Below are 5993 nucleotides of genomic sequence, written 5' to 3'. Positions count from 1 at the left end.
TTGCAGGAATATAATGGAACATCTTCAACCAGAGGGAATGAATAAAGACTTAGTTAAATGTTGGTTTTGCAATGTTCCTCACAGGACCATGTTTTGAACATCTGTCCCCTGGTTGCTGACGTCATTTGGAAAGGTTGTGAGTCCTGGCTGGTGGAAGTTTGAAGGTCACACCGAGCCCGTGCTTCCTGTCTCCCTCTCTGTTTCACGGTCCGCCATGAGACCAGGAACCAGGAAGTTCTGCTTCACGTTTCCTCTGCCATGAACATCCAAGTGTGATGGACTGAAGCCCCCAGAGACTATGAGCCTACACAGAACTCCTACCTTTCCTTTCTGCCAGGTTCTGTGGTCATAGTAATTAATATAAAGTTATAGTCGACATCGCAATTAATCACTAAGTGCAACTCCAATCAAAACACCAGCTGAAAGGTAATTTTGAAGTGACATTTTTAGAGAAAAGCAAGGGATCTAATGAAGGCAAAACTATGTTGAAAAGGATAATTAGATTACTTCTACTTCCTGGTCCTAAGACTCCCGATAAAGCCACAGAGGTGAAGGCATGCAGGGTCAGTTTTAGAATCACCATGGAGATAAAGACAGTGGAGTAAGGATAGCAACATAGATGAGTAAAATAGAACCGAGGCCCCACAAATTATATGAACACATAGGGTTAATGGCTTTTGGAAAATGCACTGAGGTAATCGGATAAGGAAGACAGTCTCCTGTCAGTGCTGTAACACTGGAATAACCATGGGTAAGAACCAAAACCAAACAGCTCCAACTTCTGCTTCACACAGTGTATAAAAAGCTACTTTGGAAGTAAGTCATAGATCTTTTTTAGTGTAGGTGTCAGTGTGTGATGTTTGTGTACCTGTGGGTTCATACATGTGTGGATTCACATCTATTCACATCTCTCTCTCTCTCTCTCTCTCTCTCTCTCTCTCTCTCTCTCTCTTTGTGTGTGTGTGTGTGTGTGTGTGTGTGTGTGTGTGTGTGTGTATAGGCCTGAGGCTGTTCACAGGAGTCTTCTTCCCTTAGATCTGCCTTATTAGATAGATTGGGATTTCTCAACTGAAATGTAGTTGATGTTTTGCCTAGTCCAGTTAGTCAGTGGCTTCAGGGATCCTCTGTCACCACCTCCCCTTGGGCTGAAGTAAAGATGGGCCACCGTGCCCACACAGCATTTACGTGGATTCTGGGGATCTAAACGTTGTTCCTCATGTTTGCACAGCAAGCATTGTGTTGGCTGATACAGCCCCAGAAGTCATAGATCTAAATGTAAGTGCTAAGACTGTAAATATTTTAGATGAAAACAGAGATGATTTATTAAATTTGGACAGAATAACATTTCTTAGAGGAAACACTAAACGTGAAAGCCTCAAAATAATCCACAAATTGGGCTTATCAAAAATTACTGTTGTTGGAAATATTATAGCTTTATCTGAACTCTGTTTAGGAGATCTGTGAAGGCTGTGTGAGTACATGTAGAACCGGGCTGAAATGATAAGGTAGCCTGCAGAGAGGAGCATGCTCAGACAGACTCCATGGCTGCCTGGGGCTTGGGGTCCGCTGCCTCCCTACACGTCTGTGGGGTTTCTGCCAAATACCCTTCCTTGGGTATGGGTCTCTATCATGCTCACTCTGACAATAGCTGCCTCAGCCCTGGCCCAGTGACACTGTCTAGAACTGACAGAATTTGGCCACTGAGAAACAAGAGGTGGGAAGTCCTCAGGAGATACATAATTCATCTCCATTTCCCCACTGCAGACTGTCTTGGGAGCTCCTGAGGAACCATGGCTAATGGTTTGAACAAGAGTGGCCCCCATTGCCTTGTGTGCTTGAATATGAGCTTTCCTTGCATAGTCCGACCATGCACATGTTTGGTGCCCACAGAGGTCAGAAGAGAGCATCAGAGCCCCCTGGAACTGAAAGTACAGCCAGTATGAACTACCACGTGGTTGGTGGGAATCGAACCCCAGACCTTTAGAAGAGCAAACCTTTGCTCTGTAACCTCTGAGCCATCTTTTTAAGCTCCCAAATGATTTTACTCATGAGGCTGATAAGCACTAGCCCAACTCCATTTTTTTCTTTTCTTTTTTTTTTTTTTTGGTTTTTCTCCCCCCTCATCTCTAATAAGTTTCTCTTTTGCCTTTGACTTCGGTGACATGAATTTTATCTCTCAATATGCAGTGTACAATTAAGCTGTGCTTTTGTAGACAGAAATAAAATGCATTAACAACCCCATCCAGATACAAGTGCCATCGTTTTATCTTCATTTCATACTTGAGCTTAGCTGAAAGACTGAGAAACAGTTATTTATCTTCATTTTATAAACAAGGAAACCTAGTCCCAGAGAGGCTAGGTAATTTATCCAGGACCTTACAACCAGAAAATCAAGTGGAAGGATATAAACTCTGACCCCCAAAGCCCGAGCTTCTAACAGTTCTGCTACCCTTGTTGCTAAGGTGCCTTAGCCTGGCTGCCTAGCAGCTTCTCCATGCTCGACCTTGATTGCAAAGTCAAGACTCCTTGTCCTAGTTAGGAATCCACGTGCCATTGGAGCTTGGTTGTGGAAAGTTTTCAGTGTCATTGTACTTTTGAAGCAGTCTGAGCCAGCCTGGATGAGACGTAGTTTCAAGACAGAGCATATTAGAAGCTAGAGCTCTAGTCATTCCCAACAGCTGAGGGGACGGACGCGCTCAGTGAAGGGCACATCTTTGATCCAGAAAATGCTGTTCTTTAGGTTGTGTGAATTAGAGGACCTTCTGGCTTCAACCTACTTGTCACCAGAATGAAGAGAAAGTTTGACCCCTTCTATTCTCCTCCCGCTGTTAACATGACAGGTGTGCCTTTGATTGCTAAGAGGTGGCCAACCCTATTACAGCGTTGACATATAGCAGTGGGAGTTACCTTTCTAGTCTCTGTGCCCTTTGAAATGAAATTTATATATGAAATGTCAGTTGTGACTCATGAGGAACACTGGTTTTTAAGTTCTTATAAACAGTTTTTAAATTACATTTATTGGTGTGTGTGTGTGTGTGTGTGTGTGTGTGTGTGTGTGTGTGTGTGTGTGTGTGTATGCACATGAGCACATGGGCGCTCCTAACAGTGGGCATGTGCACATGGCACAACATACCTGTGGAGGTCAGTGACAAGTCTTGGGAGTTGGTTCCTTCCACTGTGTGAGACCTGGGGGTGGAATTCATGTTGACATTATTGGTAGCAGGTACCAATAATTCACCCACTGACCCATATTGCTGGCCCTGACTTTCAGTTTTGGAGAATATGTTTATGGGGAAGAAGGCTAAGCAGTAACTAATGGTGACTCTGTAATTCAAAATCTATGTACGGATGATCTCACTGTAGCCTAGGCAGCCTTTGAGTGGCCCTGGGAACTCATGAGAACGTAGATATCTTCTACAGTCATGAACTGTCAGATTTCCTGGGATTGCAGAGGCCCTGTGTGCAAGACTTTCAACACAACACAGGGAAAGTCCTACCCAACTTAAAGTGGTTACTTGAGCTGTTTCTAGGGTGCTCATAGGTTAGAAGGAAATACAGTGAGACCAACAAACGGCTATGAAATAATGTGGCATGTGAATGACAGCATATACTCTACAGCACTTGGAGGGAGTTGGCTAATAGCATCGTGTGTGTCTCAGTCTATCCGTGCTGCTGTGTCCATGGCTAACAAACTCACTGACTGGGTGACGTATAAGCCACAGGAGTTTGTTTCTCACAGTTCTAGAGTCTGGGAAAGCCAAAATCAAGATGCTTGCAGATTCAATCTCCCTATTCTCTGGTTCACACACACAGCCTTCTTTCTGTGTCCTTAGAGTAGCAAGGTTAAGCCGACTCTCCGAGGTCTCTTGGAGAAACATGAACCCAAGCTAGGAGAGCTCTGCTTTCTGGTCTTACCACTGCATATCCTAACACTGTTGGAGAGCTTAAACTCTAAGCATTCTGCTTAAAGGCCCAAGACAGAGAAGTGTCACAGAGAAGTGAATGGCTGACATGGCGAGCAACAGGAAGTGACCATGGGAAAAGAGATTGGAAAATGGGTCCGAGAAGGTGACTCATGAAAATGACTTCGAATGACGAATGTACAACAATGAGCAAGAGTAGAAATGAAACTCCAGGTACACAAGCTCAGGTTAGCCTGTAGAGAGAGAAGAGGATGTGGAGATGGGCTGGTGGAACATGCTGGAAGCAGGGAATAGACAACCTCGGGGCTCTGACATGCACAGTGGTGCATTTCAGCAGGTGCTGTGTACCTGGGCCTTAGGAAAGAAGCCAGAGAGATAGCAGGGCCCAGACATCCAGGATTTTACACACATGACAAGGAACAAATACATTAAGCTATGTAGTAATGGACATCAGACTCCCTTAAGTGATGGACGCATGAGTTACCCCATTCTGATCATTCACATTACGCATGCACACTTGAGTTTCTCAGTGCAATCAATACATGTACACAACTAGCACATGCCCATTAAAAGTAAAAATACACACTCTTTGAGAGTTGAGATTTTCATTTGGTGGTAGCTAGAAGGTTGTTTGCAAAGGAAGGGGGGTGGGAATGTCAGATTCATGTATGAATCTCTTGAAAAAAGTCAGAGAACTTGTGACTGTAGGGGTCACCAACCACCTTCTGGTTGGGTTTATAAAACCACCACACGGGAAGAATGCATGTCTGGTGCAGTAAATCTATTGAAAAGCCCATGGCCCTGGAGTTCCCAAACCATACTGGGGAACCTATTACTGTCACTTTGCTATGTGGACATGATATCATAAGACCTGCTAACTATTTGTATATCCACACAGACTAGTGTAGCTCTCAGTCTTGGTCAAAAACGTTTCAGCTTGAAGTGAATGGTGGTTAACATAGAGAATCCTTATGACTGAGGAAGGGGTTGAGAATAAGAGAGTCTACCCCAAACGGGACAGTTGCTTTCTCCAAGGCTCAGGAAACGTGATGGGTGGGGAGAAAGATCCAGAAGATGGGGAGGGGTGGTGTGAGAAGCTGTCTTCTGTCCATGATGCACTGTTGTATATATGGATGCATAGTAGCATGGCAACTCACCTAAGACAGGGTCCATCGACACTCCATCACAGAGAGGGAGACATGGCCAACGTCTCCCTCACCCCCCATACCTGAGCATAATGGTTAATGGTTGCTTAGGAAAGTGGAGTCATGTTCCTCAGTGGTGCAAACACAAGTAAATTGTTGTAGCTCAATTAAATACAGTCCCTGCCCGAGCATTTCCAGACAACCCTACTTCAATGTAATGGGCCACAGACAAAGACATGAAAATAATAAGGAATAAATTAAAAGACAAAAAAAAGAGAGAGAAAGAAAGAAAAAGGACGAACCTAAGAGAGAACATTGTGAAATATTTTTTGATGATCCGACCTCCCATTTTGGTGGTGGTGGTGGGGGGACAAAATATACTTAGCCTAAGATTTCTGTAACACGAAGTCCATTTGCAGTGTTTCCCAGCCATCGCCAACATTCATCTTTAGAATGCCCTGACGAACACAAAGTGTGTCCTATTAAATATTAGTTCTCCACCTGTGCCAAATGTGGATTTCACGGAGGGGAAGATAATCTGTTCTCCAAGTGACTCTGAAACCTTTATCAAGATTTTATTAAGAAAGGTTGAGAACCATGGGTCTAGATGCTATCTTCAAGGATCCCATAGAAAGAAGATAAGGGCACGACTGAAGCACCCTTGCTTTTCTGATGAAGAGCGAGGTAACTAAGGCAGTTCATGAAGGTTGGAGTGAGGTCAATATAAATCAGAATAATTGATATGATAATCATTTATCCATTGGGCACCGTTGAGGTTAAAATAATATGGGAAGGAATCAAGGGCTAATGAGTTAATCCTTCTGAAGGAAGAAATACCTAGCAATACAAAATCTCCAAGGAAATGTCTTCACTTACCTTAATACTAGAGGTATTAGCAGTTTATTGGGGTGAGCCAGTTTAATGG

This window comes from Rattus rattus, chromosome 9 (assembly GCF_011064425.1).
Source record: "Rattus rattus isolate New Zealand chromosome 9, Rrattus_CSIRO_v1, whole genome shotgun sequence".
Lineage (NCBI taxonomy): Eukaryota > Metazoa > Chordata > Mammalia > Rodentia > Muridae > Rattus > Rattus rattus.
This window is presented reverse-complemented; position numbering follows the sequence as displayed.